Raw genomic sequence first — 24412 nt, 5'->3', positions numbered from 1 at the left:
ATGCTGTTGGTGGACTTGTTAGTTTGCGCTCCAGCACTTGCAGAGGCTCGGTGCATCTCAACAATTGTGCTCTGTAGCCAGCGGCCGGTCAGCTCAGTTGGTTAGAGTGTGTGATACGCTGCTCTCTGAAAGTAAGTAATGTCTTTCTTTTTCATCTGACATTGTGACATCAGTGTTACATGAGAGTTTCTTGTCATTGTTACATGACAGTTTCTTGTCATTGTTTACATGACAGTAGGTTGTCGTAAGACAAGGCTGCATGAAGTGTGAACTGGAGTTTTCTTGGATCCATAAAACAATGTGCTTTTGGAGAATGTGGGCATCGATCCCACTACCTCACGCGTGCAAAGCATTTGAGCTAATTCCCCAGCCATTTGGAATTTCTGCAAGAAGCAACCAAGAGGGTCCAGTCTTGTCAGGCTGTGCTGTTGGTGGACTTGTTTGTTGACGTGCCAGCACTTGCAGAGGCTCGGTGCATTTCAACAATTGAGCAAAATAGTAAATGGCAGGTTAGCTCAGTTGGTTAGAGTGTGGTGCTAATAACGCCAAGGTCATGGGTTCGATCCCCATACTGGCTATTATGTACATTTTGAGTGTCAAAATTACGAGTCACATGCATGTGAATTGTCAAGGGTGCCACAGAATTATGTTGAGTGAATTGCTGGAATAGCTCAGTTGGGAGAGCGTTAGACTGAAGATCTAAAGGTCCCTGGTTCGATCCTGGGTTTCGGCATCTTTATTTGTTCTTTCTTTATGCTCTGGCTTCAAGGAACCTTTCCACAGCTTTGTTTGTGGGCCTCAATGGTGTGTGCTACGCTGCTCCTCTGAAAGTAAGTAATGTCTTGCTTTTTCATCTGACATTTTGACATCAGTGTTACATTAAAGTTGCTTGTCATTGCTACATGACAGTAGGTTGTCATAAGACAAGGCTGCATGAAGTGTGAACTGCAGCTTTCTTGGATCCACAAAAAATGTGTTTTTGGGGAATGCGGGCATCGATCCCACTACCTATAGCATGCTAAGCAAACACAATACCAATTGATCAAATTCCCCAGCTGTTTGGAATTGCCACAAGGAGCAACCAAGAGTGTCCAGTCTTGTCAGGCTATGCTGTTGGTGGACTTGTTAGTTTGCGCTCCAGCACTTGCAGAGGCTCGGTGCATCTCAACAATTGTGCTCTGTAGCCAGCGGCCGGTTAGCTCAGTTGGTTAGAGTGTGTGATACGCTGCTCTCTGAAAGTAAGTAATGTCTTTCTTTTTCATCTGACATTGTGACATCAGTGTTACATGAGAGTTTCTTGTCATTGTTACATGACAGTTTCTTGTCATTGTTTACATGACAGTAGGTTGTCGTAAGACAAGGCTGCATGAAGTGTGAACTGGAGTTTTCTTGGATCCATAAAACAATGTGCTTTTGGAGAATGTGGGCATCGATCCCACTACCTCACGCGTGCAAAGCATTTGAGCTAATTCCCCAGCCATTTGGAATTTCTGCAAGAAGCAACCAAGAGGGTCCAGTCTTGTCAGGCTGTGCTGTTGGTGGACTTGTTTGTTGACGTGCCAGCACTTGCAGAGGCTCGGTGCATTTCAACAATTGAGCAGAATAGTAAATGGCAGGTTAGCTCAGTTGGTTAGAGTGTGGTGCTAATAACGCCAAGGTCATGGGTTCGATCCCCATACTGGCTATTATGTACATTTTGAGTGTCAAAATTACGAGTCACATGCATGTGAATTGTCAAGGGTGCCACAGAATTATGTTGAGTGAATTGCCGGAATAGCTCAGTTGGGAGAGCGTTAGACTGAAGATCTAAAGGTCCCTGGTTCGATCCCGGGTTTCGGCATCTTTATTTGTTCTTTCTTTATGCTCTGGCTTCAAGGAACCTTTCCACAGCTTTGTTTGTGGGCCTCAATGGTGTGTGCTACGCTGCTCCTCTGAAAGTAAGTAATGTCTTGCTTTTTCATCTGACATTTTGACATCAGTGTTACATTAAAGTTGCTTGTCATTGCTACATGACAGTAGGTTGTCATAAGACAAGGCTGCATGAAGTGTGAACTGCAGCTTTCTTGGATCCACAAAAAAATGTGTTTTTGGGGAATGCGGGCATCGATCCCACTACCTATAGCATGCTAAGCAAACACAATACCAATTGATCAAATTCCCCAGCTGTTTGGAATTGCCACAAGGAGCAACCAAGAGTGTCCAGTCTTGTCAGGCTATGCTGTTGGTGGACTTGTTAGTTTGCGCTCCAGCACTTGCAGAGGCTCGGTGCATCTCAACAATTGTGCTCTGTAGCCAGCGGCCGGTTAGCTCAGTTGGTTAGAGTGTGTGATACGCTGCTCTCTGAAAGTAAGTAATGTCTTTCTTTTTCATCTGACATTGTGACATCAGTGTTACATGAGAGTTTCTTGTCATTGTTACATGACAGTTTCTTGTCATTGTTTACATGACAGTAGGTTGTCGTAAGACAAGGCTGCATGAAGTGTGAACTGGAGTTTTCTTGGATCCATAAAACAATGTGCTTTTGGAGAATGTGGGCATCGATCCCACTACCTCACGCGTGCAAAGCATTTGAGCTAATTCCCCAGCCATTTGGAATTTCTGCAAGAAGCAACCAAGAGGGTCCAGTCTTGTCAGGCTGTGCTGTTGGTGGACTTGTTTGTTGACGTGCCAGCACTTGCAGAGGCTCGGTGCATTTCAACAATTGAGCAGAATAGTAAATGGCAGGTTAGCTCAGTTGGTTAGAGTGTGGTGCTAATAACGCCAAGGTCATGGGTTCGATCCCCATACTGGCTATTATGTACATTTTGAGTGTCAAAATTACGAGTCACATGCATGTGAATTGTCAAGGGTGCCACAGAATTATGTTGAGTGAATTGCCGGAATAGCTCAGTTGGGAGAGCGTTAGACTGAAGATCTAAAGGTCCCTGGTTCGATCCCGGGTTTCGGCATCTTTATTTGTTCTTTCTTTATGCTCTGGCTTCAAGGAACCTTTCCACAGCTTTGTTTGTGGGCCTCAATGGTGTGTGCTACGCTGCTCCTCTGAAAGTAAGTAATGTCTTGCTTTTTCATCTGACATTTTGACATCAGTGTTACATTAAAGTTGCTTGTCATTGCTACATGACAGTAGGTTGTCATAAGACAAGGCTGCATGAAGTGTGAACTGCAGCTTTCTTGGATCCACAAAAAATGTGTTTTTGGGGAATGCGGGCATCGATCCCACTACCTATAGCATGCTAAGCAAACACAATACCAATTGATCAAATTCCCCAGCTGTTTGGAATTGCCACAAGGAGCAACCAAGAGTGTCCAGTCTTGTCAGGCTATGCTGTTGGTGGACTTGTTAGTTTGCGCTCCAGCACTTGCAGAGGCTCGGTGCATCTCAACAATTGTGCTCTGTAGCCAGCGGCCGGTTAGCTCAGTTGGTTAGAGTGTGTGATACGCTGCTCTCTGAAAGTAAGTAATGTCTTTCTTTTTCATCTGACATTGTGACATCAGTGTTACATGAGAGTTTCTTGTCATTGTTACATGACAGTTTCTTGTCATTGTTTACATGACAGTAGGTTGTCGTAAGACAAGGCTGCATGAAGTGTGAACTGGAGTTTTCTTGGATCCATAAAACAATGTGCTTTTGGAGAATGTGGGCATCGATCCCACTACCTCACGCGTGCAAAGCATTTGAGCTAATTCCCCAGCCATTTGGAATTTCTGCAAGAAGCAACCAAGAGGGTCCAGTCTTGTCAGGCTGTGCTGTTGGTGGACTTGTTTGTTGACGTGCCAGCACTTGCAGAGGCTCGGTGCATTTCAACAATTGAGCAGAATAGTAAATGGCAGGTTAGCTCAGTTGGTTAGAGTGTGGTGCTAATAACGCCAAGGTCATGGGTTCGATCCCCATACTGGCTATTATGTACATTTTGAGTGTCAAAATTACGAGTCACATGCATGTGAATTGTCAAGGGTGCCACAGAATTATGTTGAGTGAATTGCCGGAATAGCTCAGTTGGGAGAGCGTTAGACTGAAGATCTAAAGGTCCCTGGTTCGATCCCGGGTTTCGGCATCTTTATTTGTTCTTTCTTTATGCTCTGGCTTCAAGGAACCTTTCCACAGCTTTGTTTGTGGGCCTCAATGGTGTGTGCTACGCTGCTCCTCTGAAAGTAAGTAATGTCTTGCTTTTTCATCTGACATTTTGACATCAGTGTTACATTAAAGTTGCTTGTCATTGCTACATGACAGTAGGTTGTCATAAGACAAGGCTGCATGAAGTGTGAACTGCAGCTTTCTTGGATCCACAAAAAAATGTGTTTTTGGGGAATGCGGGCATCGATCCCACTACCTATAGCATGCTAAGCAAACACAATACCAATTGATCAAATTCCCCAGCTGTTTGGAATTGCCACAAGGAGCAACCAAGAGTGTCCAGTCTTGTCAGGCTATGCTGTTGGTGGACTTGTTAGTTTGCGCTCCAGCACTTGCAGAGGCTCGGTGCATCTCAACAATTGTGCTCTGTAGCCAGCGGCCGGTTAGCTCAGTTGGTTAGAGTGTGTGATACGCTGCTCTCTGAAAGTAAGTAATGTCTTTCTTTTTCATCTGACATTGTGACATCAGTGTTACATGAGAGTTTCTTGTCATTGTTACATGACAGTTTCTTGTCATTGTTTACATGACAGTAGGTTGTCGTAAGACAAGGCTGCATGAAGTGTGAACTGGAGTTTTCTTGGATCCATAAAACAATGTGCTTTTGGAGAATGTGGGCATCGATCCCACTACCTCACGCGTGCAAAGCATTTGAGCTAATTCCCCAGCCATTTGGAATTTCTGCAAGAAGCAACCAAGAGGGTCCAGTCTTGTCAGGCTGTGCTGTTGGTGGACTTGTTTGTTGACGTGCCAGCACTTGCAGAGGCTCGGTGCATTTCAACAATTGAGCAGAATAGTAAATGGCAGGTTAGCTCAGTTGGTTAGAGTGTGGTGCTAATAACGCCAAGGTCATGGGTTCGATCCCCATACTGGCTATTATGTACATTTTGAGTGTCAAAATTACGAGTCACATGCATGTGAATTGTCAAGGGTGCCACAGAATTATGTTGAGTGAATTGCCGGAATAGCTCAGTTGGGAGAGCGTTAGACTGAAGATCTAAAGGTCCCTGGTTCGATCCCGGGTTTCGGCATCTTTATTTGTTCTTTCTTTATGCTCTGGCTTCAAGGAACCTTTCCACAGCTTTGTTTGTGGGCCTCAATGGTGTGTGCTACGCTGCTCCTCTGAAAGTAAGTAATGTCTTGCTTTTTCATCTGACATTTTGACATCAGTGTTACATTAAAGTTGCTTGTCATTGCTACATGACAGTAGGTTGTCATAAGACAAGGCTGCATGAAGTGTGAACTGCAGCTTTCTTGGATCCACAAAAAATGTGTTTTTGGGGAATGCGGGCATCGATCCCACTACCTATAGCATGCTATGCAAACACAATACCAATTGATCAAATTCCCCAGCTGTTTGGAATTGCCACAAGGAGCAACCAAGAGTGTCCAGTCTTGTCAGGCTATGCTGTTGGTGGACTTGTTAGTTTGCGCTCCAGCACTTGCAGAGGCTCGGTGCATCTCAACAATTGTGCTCTGTAGCCAGCGGCCGGTCAGCTCAGTTGGTTAGAGTGTGTGATACGCTGCTCTCTGAAAGTAAGTAATGTCTTTCTTTTTCATCTGACATTGTGACATCAGTGTTACATGAGAGTTTCTTGTCATTGTTACATGACAGTTTCTTGTCATTGTTTACATGACAGTAGGTTGTCGTAAGACAAGGCTGCATGAAGTGTGAACTGGAGTTTTCTTGGATCCATAAAACAATGTGCTTTTGGAGAATGTGGGCATCGATCCCACTACCTCACGCGTGCAAAGCATTTGAGCTAATTCCCCAGCCATTTGGAATTTCTGCAAGAAGCAACCAAGAGGGTCCAGTCTTGTCAGGCTGTGCTGTTGGTGGACTTGTTTGTTGACGTGCCAGCACTTGCAGAGGCTCGGTGCATTTCAACAATTGAGCAGAATAGTAAATGGCAGGTTAGCTCAGTTGGTTAGAGTGTGGTGCTAATAACGCCAAGGTCATGGGTTCGATCCCCATACTGGCTATTATGTACATTTTGAGTGTCAAAATTACGAGTCACATGCATGTGAATTGTCAAGGGTGCCACAGAATTATGTTGAGTGAATTGCCGGAATAGCTCAGTTGGGAGAGCGTTAGACTGAAGATCTAAAGGTCCCTGGTTCGATCCCGGTTTTCGGCATCTTTATTTGTTCTTTCTTTATGCTCTGGCTTCAAGGAACCTTTCCACAGCTTTGTTTGTGGGCCTCAATGGTGTGTGCTACGCTGCTCCTCTGAAAGTAAGTAATGTCTTGCTTTTTCATCTGACATTTTGACATCAGTGTTACATTAAAGTTGCTTGTCATTGCTACATGACAGTAGGTTGTCATAAGACAAGGCTGCATGAAGTGTGAACTGCAGCTTTCTTGGATCCACAAAAAAATGTGTTTTTGGGGAATGCGGGCATCGATCCCACTACCTATAGCATGCTATGCAAACACAATACCAATTGATCAAATTCCCCAGCTGTTTGGAATTGCCACAAGGAGCAACCAAGAGTGTCCAGTCTTGTCAGGCTATGCTGTTGGTGGACTTGTTAGTTTGCGCTCCAGCACTTGCAGAGGCTCGGTGCATCTCAACAATTGTGCTCTGTAGCCAGCGGCCGGTCAGCTCAGTTGGTTAGAGTGTGTGATACGCTGCTCTCTGAAAGTAAGTAATGTCTTTCTTTTTCATCTGACATTGTGACATCAGTGTTACATGAGAGTTTCTTGTCATTGTTACATGACAGTTTCTTGTCATTGTTTACATGACAGTAGGTTGTCGTAAGACAAGGCTGCATGAAGTGTGAACTGGAGTTTTCTTGGATCCATAAAACAATGTGCTTTTGGAGAATGTGGGCATCGATCCCACTACCTCACGCGTGCAAAGCATTTGAGCTAATTCCCCAGCCATTTGGAATTTCTGCAAGAAGCAACCAAGAGGGTCCAGTCTTGTCAGGCTGTGCTGTTGGTGGACTTGTTTGTTGACGTGCCAGCACTTGCAGAGGCTCGGTGCATTTCAACAATTGAGCAGAATAGTAAATGGCAGGTTAGCTCAGTTGGTTAGAGTGTGGTGCTAATAACGCCAAGGTCATGGGTTCGATCCCCATACTGGCTATTATGTACATTTTGAGTGTCAAAATTACGAGTCACATGCATGTGAATTGTCAAGGGTGCCACAGAATTATGTTGAGTGAATTGCCGGAATAGCTCAGTTGGGAGAGCGTTAGACTGAAGATCTAAAGGTCCCTGGTTCGATCCCGGTTTTCGGCATCTTTATTTGTTCTTTCTTTATGCTCTGGCTTCAAGGAACCTTTCCACAGCTTTGTTTGTGGGCCTCAATGGTGTGTGCTACGCTGCTCCTCTGAAAGTAAGTAATGTCTTGCTTTTTCATCTGACATTTTGACATCAGTGTTACATTAAAGTTGCTTGTCATTGCTACATGACAGTAGGTTGTCATAAGACAAGGCTGCATGAAGTGTGAACTGCAGCTTTCTTGGATCCACAAAAAAATGTGTTTTTGGGGAATGCGGGCATCGATCCCACTACCTATAGCATGCTAAGCAAACACAATACCAATTGATCAAATTCCCCAGCTGTTTGGAATTGCCACAAGGAGCAACCAAGAGTGTCCAGTCTTGTCAGGCTATGCTGTTGGTGGACTTGTTAGTTTGCGCTCCAGCACTTGCAGAGGCTCGGTGCATCTCAACAATTGTGCTCTGTAGCCAGCGGCCGGTTAGCTCAGTTGGTTAGAGTGTGTGATACGCTGCTCTCTGAAAGTAAGTAATGTCTTTCTTTTTCATCTGACATTGTGACATCAGTGTTACATGAGAGTTTCTTGTCATTGTTACATGACAGTTTCTTGTCATTGTTTACATGACAGTAGGTTGTCGTAAGACAAGGCTGCATGAAGTGTGAACTGGAGTTTTCTTGGATCCATAAAACAATGTGCTTTTGGAGAATGTGGGCATCGATCCCACTACCTCACGCGTGCAAAGCATTTGAGCTAATTCCCCAGCCGTTTGGAATTTCTGCAAGAAGCAACCAAGAGGGTCCAGTCTTGTCAGGCTGTGCTGTTGGTGGACTTGTTTGTTGACGTGCCAGCACTTGCAGAGGCTCGGTGCATTTCAACAATTGAGCAGAATAGTAAATGGCAGGTTAGCTCAGTTGGTTAGAGTGTGGTGCTAATAACGCCAAGGTCATGGGTTCGATCCCCATACTGGCTATTATGTACATTTTGAGTGTCAAAATTACGAGTCACATGCATGTGAATTGTCAAGGGTGCCACAGAATTATGTTGAGTGAATTGCCGGAATAGCTCAGTTGGGAGAGCGTTAGACTGAAGATCTAAAGGTCCCTGGTTCGATCCCGGGTTTCGGCATCTTTATTTGTTCTTTCTTTATGCTCTGGCTTCAAGGAACCTTTCCACAGCTTTGTTTGTGGGCCTCAATGGTGTGTGCTACGCTGCTCCTCTGAAAGTAAGTAATGTCTTGCTTTTTCATCTGACATTTTGACATCAGTGTTACATTAAAGTTGCTTGTCATTGCTACATGACAGTAGGTTGTCATAAGACAAGGCTGCATGAAGTGTGAACTGCAGCTTTCTTGGATCCACAAAAAATTGTGTTTTTGGGGAATGCGGGCATCGATCCCAATACCTATAGCATGCTAAGCAAACACAATACCAATTGATCAAATTCCCCAGCTGTTTGGAATTGCCACAAGGAGCAACCAAGAGTGTCCAGTCTTGTCAGGCTATGCTGTTGGTGGACTTGTTAGTTTGCGCTCTAGCACTTGCAGAGGCTCGGTGCATCTCAACAATTGTGCTCTGTAGCCAGCGGCCGGTTAGCTCAGTTGGTTAGAGTGTGTGATACGCTGCTCTCTGAAAGTAAGTAATGTCTTTCTTTTTCATCTGACATTGTGACATCAGTGTTACATGAGAGTTTCTTGTCATTGTTACATGACAGTTTCTTGTCATTGTTTACATGACAGTAGGTTGTCGTAAGACAAGGCTGCATGAAGTGTGAACTGGAGTTTTCTTGGATCCATAAAACAATGTGCTTTTGGAGAATGTGGGCATCGATCCCACTTCCTCACGCGTGCAAAGCATTTGAGCTAATTCCCCAGCTGTTTGGAATTTCCGCAAGAAGCAACCAAGAGGGTCCAGTCTTGTCAGGCTGTGCTGTTGGTGGACTTGTTTGTTGACGTGCCAGCACTTGCAGAGGCTCGGTGCATTTCAACAATTGAGCAGAATAGTAAATGGCAGGTTAGCTCAGTTAGTTAGAGTGTGGTGCTAATAACGCCAAGGTCATGGGTTCGATCCCCATACTGGCTATTATGTACATTTTGAGTGTCAAAATTACGAGTCACATGCATTTGAATTGTCAAGGGTGCCACAGAATTACGTTGAGTGAATTGCCGGAATAGCTCAGTTGGGAGAGCGTTAGACTGAAGATCTAAAGGTCCCTGGTTCGATCCCGGGTTTCGGCATCTTTATTTGTTCTTTCTTTATGCTCTGGCTTCAAGGAACCTTTCCACAGCTTTGTTTGTGGGCCTCAATGGTGTGTGCTACGCTGCTCCTCTGAAAGTAAGTAATGTCTTGCTTTTTCATCTGACATTTTGACATCAGTGTTACATTAAAGTTGCTTGTCATTGCTACATGACAGTAGGTTGTCATAAGACAAGGCTGCATGAAGTGTGAACTGCAGCTTTCTTGGATCCACAAAAAAATGTGTTTTTGGGGAATGCGGGCATCGATCCCACTACCTATAGCATGCTATGCAAACACAATACCAATTGATCAAATTCCCCAGCTGTTTGGAATTGCCACAAGGAGCAACCAAGAGTGTCCAGTCTTGTCAGGCTATGCTGTTGGTGGACTTGTTAGTTTGCGCTCCAGCACTTGCAGAGGCTCGGTGCATCTCAACAATTGTGCTCTGTAGCCAGCGGCCGGTTAGCTCAGTTGGTTAGAGTGTGTGATACGCTGCTCTCTGAAAGTAAGTAATGTCTTTCTTTTTCATCTGACATTGTGACATCAGTGTTACATGAGAGTTTCTTGTCATTGTTACATGACAGTTTCTTGTCATTGTTTACATGACAGTAGGTTGTCGTAAGACAAGGCTGCATGAAGTGTGAACTGGAGTTTTCTTGGATCCATAAAACAATGTGCTTTTGGAGAATGTGGGCATCGATCCCACTACCTCACGCGTGCAAAGCATTTGAGCTAATTCCCCAGCCATTTGGAATTTCCGCAAGAAGCAACCAAGAGGGTCCAGTCTTGTCAGGCTGTGCTGTTGGTGGACTTGTTTGTTGACGTGCCAGCACTTGCAGAGGCTCGGTGCATTTCAAGAATTGAGCAAAATAGTAAATGGCAGGTTAGCGCAGTTGGTTAGAGTGTGGTGCGAATAACGCCAATGTCATGGGTTCGATCTCCATACTGGCTATTATGTACATTTTGAGTGTCAAAATTACGAGTCACATGCATGTGAATTGTCAAGGGTGCCACAGAATTATGTTGAGTGAATTGCCGGAATAGCTCAGTTGGGAGAGCGTTAGACTGAAGATCTAAAGGTCCCTGGTTCGATCCCGGTTTTCGGCATCTTTATTTGTTCTTTCTTTATGCTCTGGCTTCAAGGAACCTTTCCACAGCTTTGTTTGTGGGCCTCAATGGTGTGTGCTACGCTGCTCCTCTGAAAGTAAGTAATGTCTTGCTTTTTCATCTGACATTTTGACATCAGTGTTACATTAAAGTTGCTTGTCATTGCTACATGACAGTAGGTTGTCATAAGACAAGGCTGCATGAAGTGTGAACTGCAGCTTTCTTGGATCCACAAAAAAAATGTGTTTTTGGGGAATGCGGGCATCGATCCCACTACCTATAGCATGCTATGCAAACACAATACCAATTGATCAAATTCCCCAGCTGTTTGGAAATGCCAGAAGGAGAAACCAAGAGTGTCCAGTCTTGTCAGGCTATGCTGTTGGTGGACTTGTTAGTTTGCGCTCCAGCACTTGCAGAGGCTCGGTGCATCTCAACAATTGTGCTCTGTAGCCAGCGGCCGGTCAGCTCAGTTGGTTAGAGTGTGTGATACGCTGCTCTCTGAAAGTAAGTAATGTCTTTCTTTTTCATCTGACATTGTGACATCAGTGTTACATGAGAGTTTCTTGTCATTGTTACATGACAGTTTCTTGTCATTGTTTACATGACAGTAGGTTGTCGTAAGACAAGGCTGCATGAAGTGTGAACTGGAGTTTTCTTGGATCCATAAAACAATGTGCTTTTGGAGAATGTGGGCATCGATCCCACTACCTCACGCGTGCAAAGCATTTGAGCTAATTCCCCAGCCATTTGGAATTTCTGCAAGAAGCAACCAAGAGGGTCCAGTCTTGTCAGGCTGTGCTGTTGGTGGACTTGTTTGTTGACGTGCCAGCACTTGCAGAGGCTCGGTGCATTTCAACAATTGAGCAGAATAGTAAATGGCAGGTTAGCTCAGTTGGTTAGAGTGTGGTGCTAATAACGCCAAGGTCATGGGTTCGATCCCCATACTGGCTATTATGTACATTTTGAGTGTCAAAATTACGAGTCACATGCATGTGAATTGTCAAGGGTGCCACAGAATTATGTTGAGTGAATTGCCGGAATAGCTCAGTTGGGAGAGCGTTAGACTGAAGATCTAAAGGTCCCTGGTTCGATCCCGGTTTTCGGCATCTTTATTTGTTCTTTCTTTATGCTCTGGCTTCAAGGAACCTTTCCACAGCTTTGTTTGTGGGCCTCAATGGTGTGTGCTACGCTGCTCCTCTGAAAGTAAGTAATGTCTTGCTTTTTCATCTGACATTTTGACATCAGTGTTACATTAAAGTTGCTTGTCATTGCTACATGACAGTAGGTTGTCATAAGACAAGGCTGCATGAAGTGTGAACTGCAGCTTTCTTGGATCCACAAAAAATGTGTTTTTGGGGAATGCGGGCATCGATCCCACTACCTATAGCATGCTATGCAAACACAATACCAATTGATCAAATTCCCCAGCTGTTTGGAAATGCCAGAAGGAGAAACCAAGAGTGTCCAGTCTTGTCAGGCTATGCTGTTGGTGGACTTGTTAGTTTGCGCTCCAGCACTTGCAGAGGCTCGGTGCATCTCAACAATTGTGCTCTGTAGCCAGCGGCCGGTTAGCTCAGTTGGTTAGAGTGTGTGATACGCTGCTCTCTGAAAGTAAGTAATGTCTTTCTTTTTCATCTGACATTGTGACATCAGTGTTACATGAGAGTTTCTTGTCATTGTTACATGACAGTTTCTTGTCATTGTTTACATGACAGTAGGTTGTCGTAAGACAAGGCTGCATGAAGTGTGAACTGGAGTTTTCTTGGATCCATAAAACAATGTGCTTTTGGAGAATGTGGGCATCGATCCCACTACCTCACGCGTGCAAAGCATTTGAGCTAATTCCCCAGCCATTTGGAATTTCTGCAAGAAGCAACCAAGAGGGTCCAGTCTTGTCAGGCTGTGCTGTTGGTGGACTTGTTTGTTGACGTGCCAGCACTTGCAGAGGCTCGGTGCATTTCAACAATTGAGCAGAATAGTAAATGGCAGGTTAGCTCAGTTGGTTAGAGTGTGGTGCTAATAACGCCAAGGTCATGGGTTCGATCCCCATACTGGCTATTATGTACATTTTGAGTGTCAAAATTACGAGTCACATGCATGTGAATTGTCAAGGGTGCCACAGAATTATGTTGAGTGAATTGCCGGAATAGCTCAGTTGGGAGAGCGTTAGACTGAAGATCTAAAGGTCCCTGGTTCGATCCCGGGTTTCGGCATCTTTATTTGTTCTTTCTTTATGCTCTGGCTTCAAGGAACCTTTCCACAGCTTTGTTTGTGGGCCTCAATGGTGTGTGCTACGCTGCTCCTCTGAAAGTAAGTAATGTCTTGCTTTTTCATCTGACATTTTGACATCAGTGTTACATTAAAGTTGCTTGTCATTGCTACATGACAGTAGGTTGTCATAAGACAAGGCTGCATGAAGTGTGAACTGCAGCTTTCTTGGATCCACAAAAAATGTGTTTTTGGGGAATGCGGGCATCGATCCCACTACCTATAGCATGCTATGCAAACACAATACCAATTGATCAAATTCCCCAGCTGTTTGGAATGCCAGAAGGAGAAACCAAGAGTGTCCAGTCTTGTCAGGCTATGCTGTTGGTGGACTTGTTAGTTTGCGCTCCAGCACTTGCAGAGGCTCGGTGCATCTCAACAATTGTGCTCTGTAGCCAGCGGCCGGTCAGCTCAGTTGGTTAGAGTGTGTGATACGCTGCTCTCTGAAAGTAAGTAATGTCTTTCTTTTTCATCTGACATTGTGACATCAGTGTTACATGAGAGTTTCTTGTCATTGTTACATGACAGTTTCTTGTCATTGTTTACATGACAGTAGGTTGTCGTAAGACAAGGCTGCATGAAGTGTGAACTGGAGTTTTCTTGGATCCATAAAACAATGTGCTTTTGGAGAATGTGGGCATCGATCCCACTACCTCACGCGTGCAAAGCATTTGAGCTAATTCCCCAGCCATTTGGAATTTCTGCAAGAAGCAACCAAGAGGGTCCAGTCTTGTCAGGCTGTGCTGTTGGTGGACTTGTTTGTTGACGTGCCAGCACTTGCAGAGGCTCGGTGCATTTCAACAATTGAGCAGAATAGTAAATGGCAGGTTAGCTCAGTTGGTTAGAGTGTGGTGCTAATAACGCCAAGGTCATGGGTTCGATCCCCATACTGGCTATTATGTACATTTTGAGTGTCAAAATTACGAGTCACATGCATGTGAATTGTCAAGGGTGCCACAGAATTATGTTGAGTGAATTGCCGGAATAGCTCAGTTGGGAGAGCGTTAGACTGAAGATCTAAAGGTCCCTGGTTCGATCCCGGGTTTCGGCATCTTTATTTGTTCTTTCTTTATGCTCTGGCTTCAAGGAACCTTTCCACAGCTTTGTTTGTGGGCCTCAATGGTGTGTGCTACGCTGCTCCTCTGAAAGTAAGTAATGTCTTGCTTTTTCATCTGACATTTTGACATCAGTGTTACATTAAAGTTGCTTGTCATTGCTACATGACAGTAGGTTGTCATAAGACAAGGCTGCATGAAGTGTGAACTGCAGCTTTCTTGGATCCACAAAAAAATGTGTTTTTGGGGAATGCGGGCATCGATCCCACTACCTATAGCATGCTATGCAAACACAATACCAATTGATCAAATTCCCCAGCTGTTTGGAATTGCCACAAGGAGCAACCAAGAGTGTCCAGTCTTGTCAGGCTATGCTGTTGGTGGACTTGTTAGTTTGCGCTCCAGCACTTGCAGAGGCTCGGTGCATCTCAACAATTGTGCTCTGTAGCCAGCGGCCGGTTAGCTCAGTTGGTTAGAGTGTGTGATACGCTGCTCTCTGAAAGTAAGTAATGTCTTTCTTTTTCATCTGACATTGTGACATCAGTGTTACATGAGAGTTTCTTGTCATTGTTACATGACAGTTTCTTGTCATTGTTTACATGACAGTAGGTTGTCGTAAGACAAGGCTGCATGAAGTGTGAACTGGAGTTTTCTTGGATCCATAAAACAATGTGCTTTTGGAGAATGTGGGCATCGATCCCACTACCTCACGCGTGCAAAGCATTTGAGCTAATTCCCCAGCCGTTTGGAATTTCCACAAGAAGCAACCAAGAGGGTCCAGTCTTGTCAGGCTATGCTGTTGGTGGACTTGTTTGTTGATGTGCCAGCACTTGCAGAGGCTCAGTGCATTTCAACAATTGAGCAAAATAGCAAATGGCTGTTAGCTCAGTTGGTTAGAGTGTGGTGCTAATAACGCCAAGGTCATGGGTTCGATCCCCATACTGGCTATTATGTACATTTTGAGTGTCAAAATTACGAGTCACATGCATGTGAATTGTCAAGGGTGCCACAGAATTATGTTGAGTGAATTGCCGGAATAGCTCAGTTGGGAGAGCGTTAGACTGAAGATCTAAAGGTCCCTGGTTCGATCCCGGGTTTCGGCATCTTTATTTGTTCTTTCTTTATGCTCTGGCTTCAAGGAACCTTTCCACAGCTTTGTTTGTGGGCCTCAATGGTGTGTGCTACGCTGCTCCTCTGAAAGTAAGTAATGTCTTGCTTTTTCATCTGACATTTTGACATCAGTGTTACATTAAAGTTGCTTGTCATTGCTACATGACAGTAGGTTGTCATAAGACAAGGCTGCATGAAGTGTGAACTGCAGCTTTCTTGGATCCACAAAAAATGTGTTTTTGGGGAATGCGGGCATCGATCCCACTACCTATAGCATGCTATGCAAACACAATACCAATTGATCAAATTCCCCAGCTGTTTGGAAATGCCAGAAGGAGCAACCAAGAGTGTCCAGTCTTGTCAGGCTATGCTGTTGGTGGACTTGTTAGTTTGCGCTCCAGCACTTGCAGAGGCTCGGTGCATCTCAACAATTGTGCTCTGTAGCCAGCGGCCGGTCAGCTCAGTTGGTTAGAGTGTGTGATACGCTGCTCTCTGAAAGTAAGTAATGTCTTTCTTTTTCATCTGACATTGTGACATCAGTGTTACATGAGAGTTTCTTGTCATTGTTACATGACAGTTTCTTGTCATTGTTTACATGACAGTAGGTTGTCGTAAGACAAGGCTGCATGAAGTGTGAACTGGAGTTTTCTTGGATCCATAAAACAATGTGCTTTTGGAGAATGTGGGCATCGATCCCACTACCTCACGCGTGCAAAGCATTTGAGCTAATTCCCCAGCCATTTGGAATTTCTGCAAGAAGCAACCAAGAGGGTCCAGTCTTGTCAGGCTGTGCTGTTGGTGGACTTGTTTGTTGACGTGCCAGCACTTGCAGAGGCTCGGTGCATTTCAACAATTGAGCAGAATAGTAAATGGCAGGTTAGCTCAGTTGGTTAGAGTGTGGTGCTAATAACGCCAAGGTCATGGGTTCGATCCCCATACTGGCTATTATGTACATTTTGAGTGTCAAAATTACGAGTCACATGCATGTGAATTGTCAAGGGTGCCACAGAATTATGTTGAGTGAATTGCCGGAATAGCTCAGTTGGGAGAGCGTTAGACTGAAGATCTAAAGGTCCCTGGTTCGATCCCGGTTTTCGGCATCTTTATTTGTTCTTTCTTTATGCTCTGGCTTCAAGGAAACTTTCCACAGCTTTGTTTGTGGGCCTCAATGGTGTGTGCTACGCTGCTCCTCTGAAAGTAAGTAATGTCTTGCTTTTTCATCTGACATTTTGACATCAGTGTTACATTAAAGTTGCTTGTCATTGCTACATGACAGTAGGTTGTCATAAGACAAGGCTGCATGAAGTGTGAACTGCAGCTTTCTTGGATCCACAAAAAATGTGTTTTTGGGGAATGCGGGCATCGATCCCACTACCTATAGCATGCTATGCAAACACAATACCAATTGATCAAATTCCCCAGCTGTTTGGAAATGCCAGAAGGAGAAACCAAGAGTGTCCAGTCTTGTCAGGCTATGCTGTTGGTGGACTTGTTAGTTTGCGCTCCAGCACTTGCAGAGGCTCGGTGCATCTCAACAATTGTGCTCTGTAGCCAGCGGCCGGTTAGCTCAGTTGGTTAGAGTGTGTGATACGCTGCTCTCTGAAAGTAAGTAATGTCTTTCTTTTTCATCTGACATTGTGACATCAGTGTTACATGAGAGTTTCTTGTCATTGTTACATGACAGTTTCTTGTCATTGTTTACATGACAGTAGGTTGTCGTAAGACAAGGCTGCATGAAGTGTGAACTGGAGTTTTCTTGGATCCATAAAACAATGTGCTTTTGGAGAATGTGGGCATCGATCCCACTACCTCACGCGTGCAAAGCATTTGAGCTAATTCCCCAGCCATTTGGAATTTCTGCAAGAAGCAAACCAAGAGGGTCCAGTCTTGTCAGGCTGTGCTGTTGGTGGACTTGTTTGTTGACGTGCCAGCACTTGCAGAGGCTCGGTGCATTTCAACAATTGAGCAGAATAGTAAATGGCAGGTTAGCTCAGTTGGTTAGAGTGTGGTGCTAATAACGCCAAGGTCATGGGTTCGATCCCCATACTGGCTATTATGTACATTTTGAGTGTCAAAATTACGAGTCACATGCATGTGAATTGTCAAGGGTGCCACAGAATTAAGTTGAGTGAATTGCCGGAATAGCTCAGTTGGGAGAGCGTTAGACTGTATATCTAAAGGTCCCTGGTTCGATCCCGGTTTTCGGCATCTTTATTTGTTCTTTCTTTATGCTCTGGCTTCAAGGAAACTTTCCACAGCTTTGTTTGTGGGCCTCAATGGTGTGTGCTACGCTGCTCCTCTGAAAGTAAGTAATGTCTTGCTTTTTCATCTGACATTTTGACATCAGTGTTACATTAAAGTTGCTTGTCATTGCTACATGACAGTAGGTTGTCATAAGACAAGGCTGCATGAAGTGTGAACTGCAGCTTTCTTGGATCCACAAAAAAATGTGTTTTTGGGGAATGCGGGCATCGATCCCACTACCTATAGCATGCTATGCAAACACAATACCAATTGATCAAATTCCCCAGCTGTTTGGAAATGCCAGAAGGAGAAACCAAGAGTGTCCAGTCTTGTCAGGCTATGCTGTTGGTGGACTTGTTAGTTTGCGCTCCAGCACTTGCAGAGGCTCGGTGCATCTCAACAATTGTGCTCTGTAGCCAGCGGCCGGTCAGCTCAGTTGGTTAGAGTGTGTGATACGCTGCTCTCTGAAAGTAAGTAATGTCTTTCTTTTTCATCTGACATTGTGACATCAGTGTTACATGAGAGTTTCTTGTCATTGTTACATGACAGTTTCTTGTCATTGTTTACATGACAGTAGGTTGTCGTAAGACAAGGCTGCATGAAGTGTGAACTGGAGTTTTCTTGGATCCATAAAACAATGTGCTTTTGGAGAATGTGGGCATCGATCCCACTACCTCACGCGTGCAAAGCATTTGAGCTAATTCCCCAGCCATTTGGAATTTCTGCAAGAAGCAACCAAGAGGGTCCAGTCTTGTCAGGCTGTGCTGTTGGTGGACTTGTTTGTTGACGTGCCAGCACTTGCAGAGGCTCGGTGCATTTCAACAATTGAGCAAAATAGTAAATGGCAGGTTAGCGCAGTTGGTTAGAGTGTGGTGCGAATAACGCCAATGTCATGGGTTCGATCTCCATACTGGCTATTATGTACATTTTGAGTGTCAAAATTACGAGTCACATGCATGTGAATTGTCAAGGGTGCCACAGAATTATGTTGAGTGAATTGCCGGAATAGCTCAGTTGGGAGAGCGTTAGACTGAAGATCTAAAGGTCCCTGGTTCGATCCCGGGTTTCGGCATCTTTATTTGTTCTTTCTTTATGCTCTGGCTTCAAGGAACCTTTCCACAGCTTTGTTTGTGGGCCTCAATGGTGTGTGCTACGCTGCTCCTCTGAAAGTAAGTAATGTCTTGCTTTTTCATATGACATTTTGACATCAGTGTTACATTAAAGTTGCTTGTCATTGCTACATGACAGTAGGTTGTCATAAGACAAGGCTGCATGAAGTGTGAACTGGAGTTTTCTTGGATCCATAAAACAATGTGCTTTTGGAGAATGTGGGCATCGATCCCACTACCTCACGCGTGCAAACCATTTGAGCTAATTCCCCAGCCGTTTGGAATTTCCGCAAGAAGCAACCAAGAGGGTCCAGTCTTGTCAGGCTATGCTGTTGGTGGACTTGTTTGTTGATGTGCCAGCACTTGCAGAGGCTCGGTGCATTTCAACAATTGAGCAAATAGCAAATGGCAGGTTAGCTCAGTTGGTTAGAGTGTGGTGCTAATAACGCCAAGGTCATGGGTTCGATCCCCATACTGGCTATTATGTACATTTTGAGTGTCAAAATTACGAGTCACATGCATGTGAATTGTCAAGGGTGCCACAGAATTATGTTGAGTGAATTGCCGGAATAGCTCAGTTGGGAGAGCGTTAGACTGAAGATCTAAAGGTCCCTGGTTCGATCCCGGTTTTCGGCATCTTTATTTGTTCTTTCTTTATGCTCTGGCTTCAAGGAAACTTTCCACAGCTTTGTTTGTGGGCCTCAATGGTGTGTGCTACGCTGCTCCTCTGAAAGTAAGTAATGTCTTGCTTTTTCATCTGACATTTTGACATCAGTGTTACATTAAAGTTGCTTGTCATTGCTACATGACAGTAGGTTGTCATAAGACAAGGCTGCATGAAGTGTGAACTGCAGCTTTCTTGGATCCACAAAAAAATGTGTTTTTGGGGAATGCGGGCATCGATCCCACTACCTATAGCATGCTATGCAAACACAATACCAATTGATCAAATTCCCCAGCTGTTTGGAATTGCCACAAGGAGCAACCAAGAGTGTCCAGTCTTGTCAGGCTATGCTGTTGGTGGACTTGTTAGTTTGCGCTCCAGCACTTGCAGAGGCTCGGTGCATCTCAACAATTGTGCTCTGTAGCCAGCGGCCGGTTAGCTCAGTTGGTTAGAGTGTGTGATACGCTGCTCTCTGAAAGTAAGTAATGTCTTTCTTTTTCATCTGACATTGTGACATCAGTGTTACATGAGAGTTTCTTGTCATTGTTACATGACAGTTTCTTGTCATTGTTTACATGACAGTAGGTTGTCGTAAGACAAGGCTGCATGAAGTGTGAACTGGAGTTTTCTTGGATCCATAAAACAATGTGCTTTTGGAGAATGTGGGCATCGATCCCACTACCTCACGCGTGCAAAGCATTTGAGCTAATTCCCCAGCCATTTGGAATTTCTGCAAGAAGCAACCAAGAGGGTCCAGTCTTGTCAGGCTGTGCTGTTGGTGGACTTGTTTGTTGACGTGCCAGCACTTGCAGAGGCTCGGTGCATTTCAACAATTGAGCAGAATAGTAAATGGCAGGTTATCTCAGTTGGTTAGAGTGTGATGCTAATAACGCCAAGGTCATGGGTTCGATCCCCATACTGGCTATTATGTACATTTTGAGTGTCAAAATTACGAGTCACATGCATGTGAATTGTCAAGGGTGCCACAGAATTATGTTGAGTGAATTGCCGGAATAGCTCAGTTGGGAGAGCGTTAGACTGAAGATCTAAAGGTCCCTGGTTCGATCCTGGTTTTCGGCATCTTTATTTGTTCTTTCTTTATGCTCTGGCTTCAAGGAAACTTTCCACAGCTTTGTTTGTGGGCCTCAATGGTGTGTGCTACGCTGCTCCTCTGAAAGTAAGTAATGTCTTGCTTTTTCATCTGACATTTTGACATCAGTGTTACATTAAAGTTGCTTGTCATTGCTACATGACAGTAGGTTGTCATAAGACAAGGCTGCATGAAGTGTGAACTGCAGCTTTCTTGGATCCACAAAAAATGTGTTTTTGGGGAATGCGGGCATCGATCCCACTACCTATAGCATGCTATGCAAACACAATACCAATTGATCAAATTCCCCAGCTGTTTGGAAATGCCAGAAGGAGCAACCAAGAGTGTCCAGTCTTGTCAGGCTATGCTGTTGGTGGACTTGTTAGTTTGCGCTCCAGCACTTGCAGAGGCTCGGTGCATCTCAACAATTGTGCTCTGTAGCCAGCGGCCGGTCAGCTCAGTTGGTTAGAGTGTGTGATACGCTGCTCTCTGAAAGTAAGTAATGTCTTTCTTTTTCATCTGACATTGTGACATCAGTGTTACATGAGAGTTTCTTGTCATTGTTACATGACAGTTTCTTGTCATTGTTTACATGACAGTAGGTTGTCGTAAGACAAGGCTGCATGAAGTGTGAACTGGAGTTTTCTTGGATCCATAAAACAATGTGCTTTTGGAGAATGTGGGCATCGATCCCACTACCTCACGCGTGCAAAGCATTTGAGCTAATTCCCCAGCCATTTGGAATTTCTGCAAGAAGCAACCAAGAGGGTCCAGTCTTGTCAGGCTGTGCTGTTGGTGGACTTGTTTGTTGACGTGCCAGCACTTGCAGAGGCTCAGTGCATTTCAACAATTGAGCAAAATAGCAAATTGCCGGTTAGCTCAGTTGGTTAGAGTGTGGTGCTAATAAGGCCAAGGTCATGGGTTCGATCCCCATACTGGCTATTATGTACATTTTGAGTGTCAAAATTACGAGTCACATGCATGTGAATTGTCAAGGGTGCCACAGAATTATGTTGAGTGAATTGCCGGAATAGCTCAGTTGGGAGAGCGTTAGACTGAAGATCTAAAGGTCCCTGGTTCGATCCCGGTTTTCGGCATCTTTATTTGTTCTTTCTTTATGCTCTGGCTTCAAGGAACCTTTCCACAGCTTTGTTTGTGGGCCTCAATGGTGTGTGCTACGCTGCTCCTCTGAAAGTAAGTAATGTCTTGCTTTTTCATCTGACATTTTGACATCAGTGTTACATTAAAGTTGCTTGTCATTGCTACATGACAGTAGGTTGTCATAAGACAAGGCTGCATGAAGTGTGAACTGCAGCTTTCTTGGATCCACAAAAAAATGTGTTTTTGGGGAATGCGGGCATCGATCCCACTACCTATAGCATGCTATGCAAACACAATACCAATTGATCAAATTCCCCAGCTGTTTGGAATTGCCACAAGGAGCAACCAAGAGTGTCCAGTCTTGTCAGGCTATGCTGTTGGTGGACTTGTTAGTTTGCGCTCCAGCACTTGCAGAGGCTCGGTGCATCTCTCAACAATTGTGCTCTGTAGCCAGCGGCCGGTTAGCTCAGTTGGTTAGAGTGTGTGATACGCTGCTCTCTGAAAGTAAGTAATGTCTTTCTTTTTCATCTGACATTGTGACATCAGTGTTACATGAGAGTTTCTTGTCATTGTTACATGACAGTTTCTTGTCATTGTTTACATGACAGTAGGTTGTCATAAGACAAGGCTGCATGAAGTGTGAACTGGAGTTTTCTTGGATCCATAAAACAATGTGCCTTTGGAGAATGTGGGCATCGATCCCACTACCTCACGCGTGCAAAGCATTTGAGCTAATTCCCCAGCCGTTTGGAATTTCCACAAGAAGCAACCAAGAGGGTCCAGTCTTGTCAGGCTGTGCTGTTGGTGGACTTGTTTGTTGACGTGCCAGCACTTGCAGAGGCTCGGTGCATTTCAACAATTGAGCAGAATAGTAAATGGCAGGTTAGCTCAGTTGGTTAGAGTGTGGTGCTAATAACGCCAAGGTCATGGGTTCGATCCCCATACTGGCTATTATGTACATTTTGAGTGTCAAAATTACGAGTCACATGCATGTGAATTGTCAAGGGTGCCACAGAATTTTGTTGAGTTAATTGCCGGAATAGCTCAGTTGGGAGAGCGTTAGACTGAAGATCTAAAGGTCCCTGGTTCAATCCCGGTTTTCGGCATCTTTATTTGTTCTTTCTTTATGCTCTGGCTTCAAGGAAACTTTCCACAGTTTTGTTTGTGGGCCTCAATGGTGTGTGCTACGCTGCTCCTCTGAAAGTAAGTAATGTCTTGCTTTTTCATCTGACATTTTGACATCAGTGTTACATTAAAGTTGCTTGTCATTGCTACATGACAGTAGGTTGTCATAAGACAAGGCTGCATGAAGTGTGAACTGCAGCTTTCTTGGATCCACAAAAAAATGTGTTTTTGGGGAATGCGGGCATCGATCCCACTACCTATAGCATGCTATGCAAACACAATACCAATTGATCAAATTCCCCAGCTGTTTGGAATTGCCACAAGGAGCAACCAAGAGTGTCCAGTCTTGTCAGGCTATGCTGTTGGTGGACTTGTTAGTTTGCGCTCCAGCACTTGCAGAGGCTCGGTGCATCTCAACAATTGTGCTCTGTAGCCAGCGGCCGGTTAGCTCAGTTGGTTAGAGTGTGTGATACGCTGCTCTCTGAAAGTAAGTAATGTCTTTCTTTTTCATCTGACATTGTGACATCAGTGTTACATGAGAGTTTCTTGTCATTGTTACATGACAGTTTCTTGTCATTGTTTACATGACAGTAGGTTGTCGTAAGACAAGGCTGCATGAAGTGTGAACTGGAGTTTTCTTGGATCCATAAAACAATGTGCTTTTGGAGAATGTGGGCATCCATCCCAATACCTCACGCGTGCAAAGCATTTGAGCTAATTCCCCAGCCGTTTGGAATTTCCGCAAGAAGCAACCAAGAGGGTCCAGTCTTGTCAGGCTGTGCTGTTGGTGGACTTGTTTGTTGACGTGCCAGCACTTGCAGAGGCTCGGTGCATTTCAACAATTGAGCAGAATAGTAAATGGCAGGTTAGCTCAGTTGGTTAGAGTGTGGTGCTAATAACGCCAAGGTCATGGGTTCGATCCCCATACTGGCTATTATGTACATTTTGAGTGTCAAAATTACGAGTCACATGCATGTGAATTGTCAAGGGTGCCACAGAATTATGTTGAGTGAATTGCCGGAATAGCTCAGTTGGGAGAGCGTTAGACTGAAGATCTAAAGGTCCCTGGTTCGATCCCGGTTTTTGGCATCTTTATTTGTTCTTTCTTTATGCTCTGGCTTCAAGGAACCTTTCCACAGCTTTGTTTGTGGGCCTCAATGGTGTGTGCTACGCTGCTCCTCTGAAAGTAAGTAATGTCTTGCTTTTTCATCTGACATTTTGACATCAGTGTTACATTAAAGTTGCTTGTCATTGCTACATGACAGTAGGTTGTCATAAGACAAGGCTGCATGAAGTGTGAACTGCAGCTTTCTTGGATCCACAAAAAAATGTGTTTTTGGGGAATGCGGGCATCGATCCCACTACCTATAGCATGCTATGCAAACACAATACCAATTGATCAAATTCCCCAGCTGTTTGGAATTGCCACAAGGAGCAACCAAGAGTGTCCAGTCTTGTCAGGCTATGCTGTTGGTGGACTTGTTAGTTTGCGCTCCAGCACTTGCAGAGGCTCGGTGCATCTCAACAATTGTGCTCTGTAGCCAGCGGCCGGTTAGCTCAGTTGGTTAGAGTGTGTGATACGCTGCTCTCTGAAAGTAAGTAATGTCTTTCTTTTTCATCTGACATTGTGACATCAGTGTTACATGAGAGTTTCTTGTCATTGTTACATGACAGTTTCTTGTCATTGTTTACATGACAGTAGGTTGTCGTAAGACAAGGCTGCATGAAGTGTGAACTGGAGTTTTCTTGGATCCATAAAACAATGTGCTTTTGGAGAATGTGGGCATCGATCCCACTACCTCACGCGTGCAAAGCATTTGAGCTAATTCCCCAGCCATTTGGAATTTCCACAAGAAGCAACCAAGAGGGTCCAGTCTTGTCAGGTTATGCTGTTGGTGGACTTGTTTGTTGATGTGCCAGCACTTGCAGAGGCTCAGTGCA

The 24412-nt window shown here is 44.5% G+C and overlaps 21 non-coding genes across 21 annotated transcripts; all 21 read left to right on the top strand.

Annotated features, from left to right (window-relative positions):
• The first annotated feature begins 660 nt into the window (after positions 1–660).
• trnaf-gaa (transfer RNA phenylalanine (anticodon GAA)) lies at positions 661–733 on the top strand. Its single transcript has one exon. It is a non-coding gene; the product is annotated as a tRNA-Phe (tRNA).
• A 1034-nt stretch (positions 734–1767) lies between these two features.
• trnaf-gaa (transfer RNA phenylalanine (anticodon GAA)) lies at positions 1768–1840 on the top strand. The gene has a single exon. It is a non-coding gene; the product is annotated as a tRNA-Phe (tRNA).
• Positions 1841–2875: 1035 nt separating this feature from the next.
• Positions 2876–2948, top strand: trnaf-gaa (transfer RNA phenylalanine (anticodon GAA)). The gene has a single exon. It is a non-coding gene; the product is annotated as a tRNA-Phe (tRNA).
• A 1034-nt stretch (positions 2949–3982) lies between these two features.
• On the top strand, positions 3983–4055 carry trnaf-gaa (transfer RNA phenylalanine (anticodon GAA)). The gene has a single exon. It is a non-coding gene; the product is annotated as a tRNA-Phe (tRNA).
• A 1035-nt stretch (positions 4056–5090) lies between these two features.
• Positions 5091–5163, top strand: trnaf-gaa (transfer RNA phenylalanine (anticodon GAA)). The gene has a single exon. It is a non-coding gene; the product is annotated as a tRNA-Phe (tRNA).
• Positions 5164–6197: 1034 nt separating this feature from the next.
• On the top strand, positions 6198–6270 carry trnaf-gaa (transfer RNA phenylalanine (anticodon GAA)). The gene has a single exon. It is a non-coding gene; the product is annotated as a tRNA-Phe (tRNA).
• Positions 6271–7305: 1035 nt separating this feature from the next.
• Positions 7306–7378, top strand: trnaf-gaa (transfer RNA phenylalanine (anticodon GAA)). Its single transcript has one exon. It is a non-coding gene; the product is annotated as a tRNA-Phe (tRNA).
• Positions 7379–8413: 1035 nt separating this feature from the next.
• Positions 8414–8486, top strand: trnaf-gaa (transfer RNA phenylalanine (anticodon GAA)). Its single transcript has one exon. It is a non-coding gene; the product is annotated as a tRNA-Phe (tRNA).
• A 1035-nt stretch (positions 8487–9521) lies between these two features.
• trnaf-gaa (transfer RNA phenylalanine (anticodon GAA)) lies at positions 9522–9594 on the top strand. The gene has a single exon. It is a non-coding gene; the product is annotated as a tRNA-Phe (tRNA).
• Positions 9595–10629: 1035 nt separating this feature from the next.
• trnaf-gaa (transfer RNA phenylalanine (anticodon GAA)) lies at positions 10630–10702 on the top strand. The gene has a single exon. It is a non-coding gene; the product is annotated as a tRNA-Phe (tRNA).
• Positions 10703–11738: 1036 nt separating this feature from the next.
• trnaf-gaa (transfer RNA phenylalanine (anticodon GAA)) lies at positions 11739–11811 on the top strand. The gene has a single exon. It is a non-coding gene; the product is annotated as a tRNA-Phe (tRNA).
• Positions 11812–12845: 1034 nt separating this feature from the next.
• On the top strand, positions 12846–12918 carry trnaf-gaa (transfer RNA phenylalanine (anticodon GAA)). The gene has a single exon. It is a non-coding gene; the product is annotated as a tRNA-Phe (tRNA).
• A 1033-nt stretch (positions 12919–13951) lies between these two features.
• Positions 13952–14024, top strand: trnaf-gaa (transfer RNA phenylalanine (anticodon GAA)). The gene has a single exon. It is a non-coding gene; the product is annotated as a tRNA-Phe (tRNA).
• A 1034-nt stretch (positions 14025–15058) lies between these two features.
• trnaf-gaa (transfer RNA phenylalanine (anticodon GAA)) lies at positions 15059–15131 on the top strand. Its single transcript has one exon. It is a non-coding gene; the product is annotated as a tRNA-Phe (tRNA).
• A 1034-nt stretch (positions 15132–16165) lies between these two features.
• On the top strand, positions 16166–16238 carry trnaf-gaa (transfer RNA phenylalanine (anticodon GAA)). Its single transcript has one exon. It is a non-coding gene; the product is annotated as a tRNA-Phe (tRNA).
• Positions 16239–17273: 1035 nt separating this feature from the next.
• On the top strand, positions 17274–17346 carry trnay-gua (transfer RNA tyrosine (anticodon GUA)). The gene has a single exon. It is a non-coding gene; the product is annotated as a tRNA-Tyr (tRNA).
• A 1035-nt stretch (positions 17347–18381) lies between these two features.
• trnaf-gaa (transfer RNA phenylalanine (anticodon GAA)) lies at positions 18382–18454 on the top strand. The gene has a single exon. It is a non-coding gene; the product is annotated as a tRNA-Phe (tRNA).
• A 600-nt stretch (positions 18455–19054) lies between these two features.
• Positions 19055–19127, top strand: trnaf-gaa (transfer RNA phenylalanine (anticodon GAA)). Its single transcript has one exon. It is a non-coding gene; the product is annotated as a tRNA-Phe (tRNA).
• Positions 19128–21269: 2142 nt separating this feature from the next.
• Positions 21270–21342, top strand: trnaf-gaa (transfer RNA phenylalanine (anticodon GAA)). The gene has a single exon. It is a non-coding gene; the product is annotated as a tRNA-Phe (tRNA).
• A 1037-nt stretch (positions 21343–22379) lies between these two features.
• On the top strand, positions 22380–22452 carry trnaf-gaa (transfer RNA phenylalanine (anticodon GAA)). Its single transcript has one exon. It is a non-coding gene; the product is annotated as a tRNA-Phe (tRNA).
• A 1035-nt stretch (positions 22453–23487) lies between these two features.
• On the top strand, positions 23488–23560 carry trnaf-gaa (transfer RNA phenylalanine (anticodon GAA)). Its single transcript has one exon. It is a non-coding gene; the product is annotated as a tRNA-Phe (tRNA).
• The last annotated feature ends 852 nt before the right edge of the window (positions 23561–24412 follow it).

Source organism: Oncorhynchus keta, unplaced genomic scaffold (assembly GCF_023373465.1).
Source record: "Oncorhynchus keta strain PuntledgeMale-10-30-2019 unplaced genomic scaffold, Oket_V2 Un_contig_27785_pilon_pilon, whole genome shotgun sequence".
In the NCBI taxonomy this organism is placed as follows: domain Eukaryota; kingdom Metazoa; phylum Chordata; class Actinopteri; order Salmoniformes; family Salmonidae; genus Oncorhynchus; species Oncorhynchus keta.
Note: the sequence above shows the minus strand (reverse complement) of the source record. Positions and strands in the feature narration are given on the sequence as shown.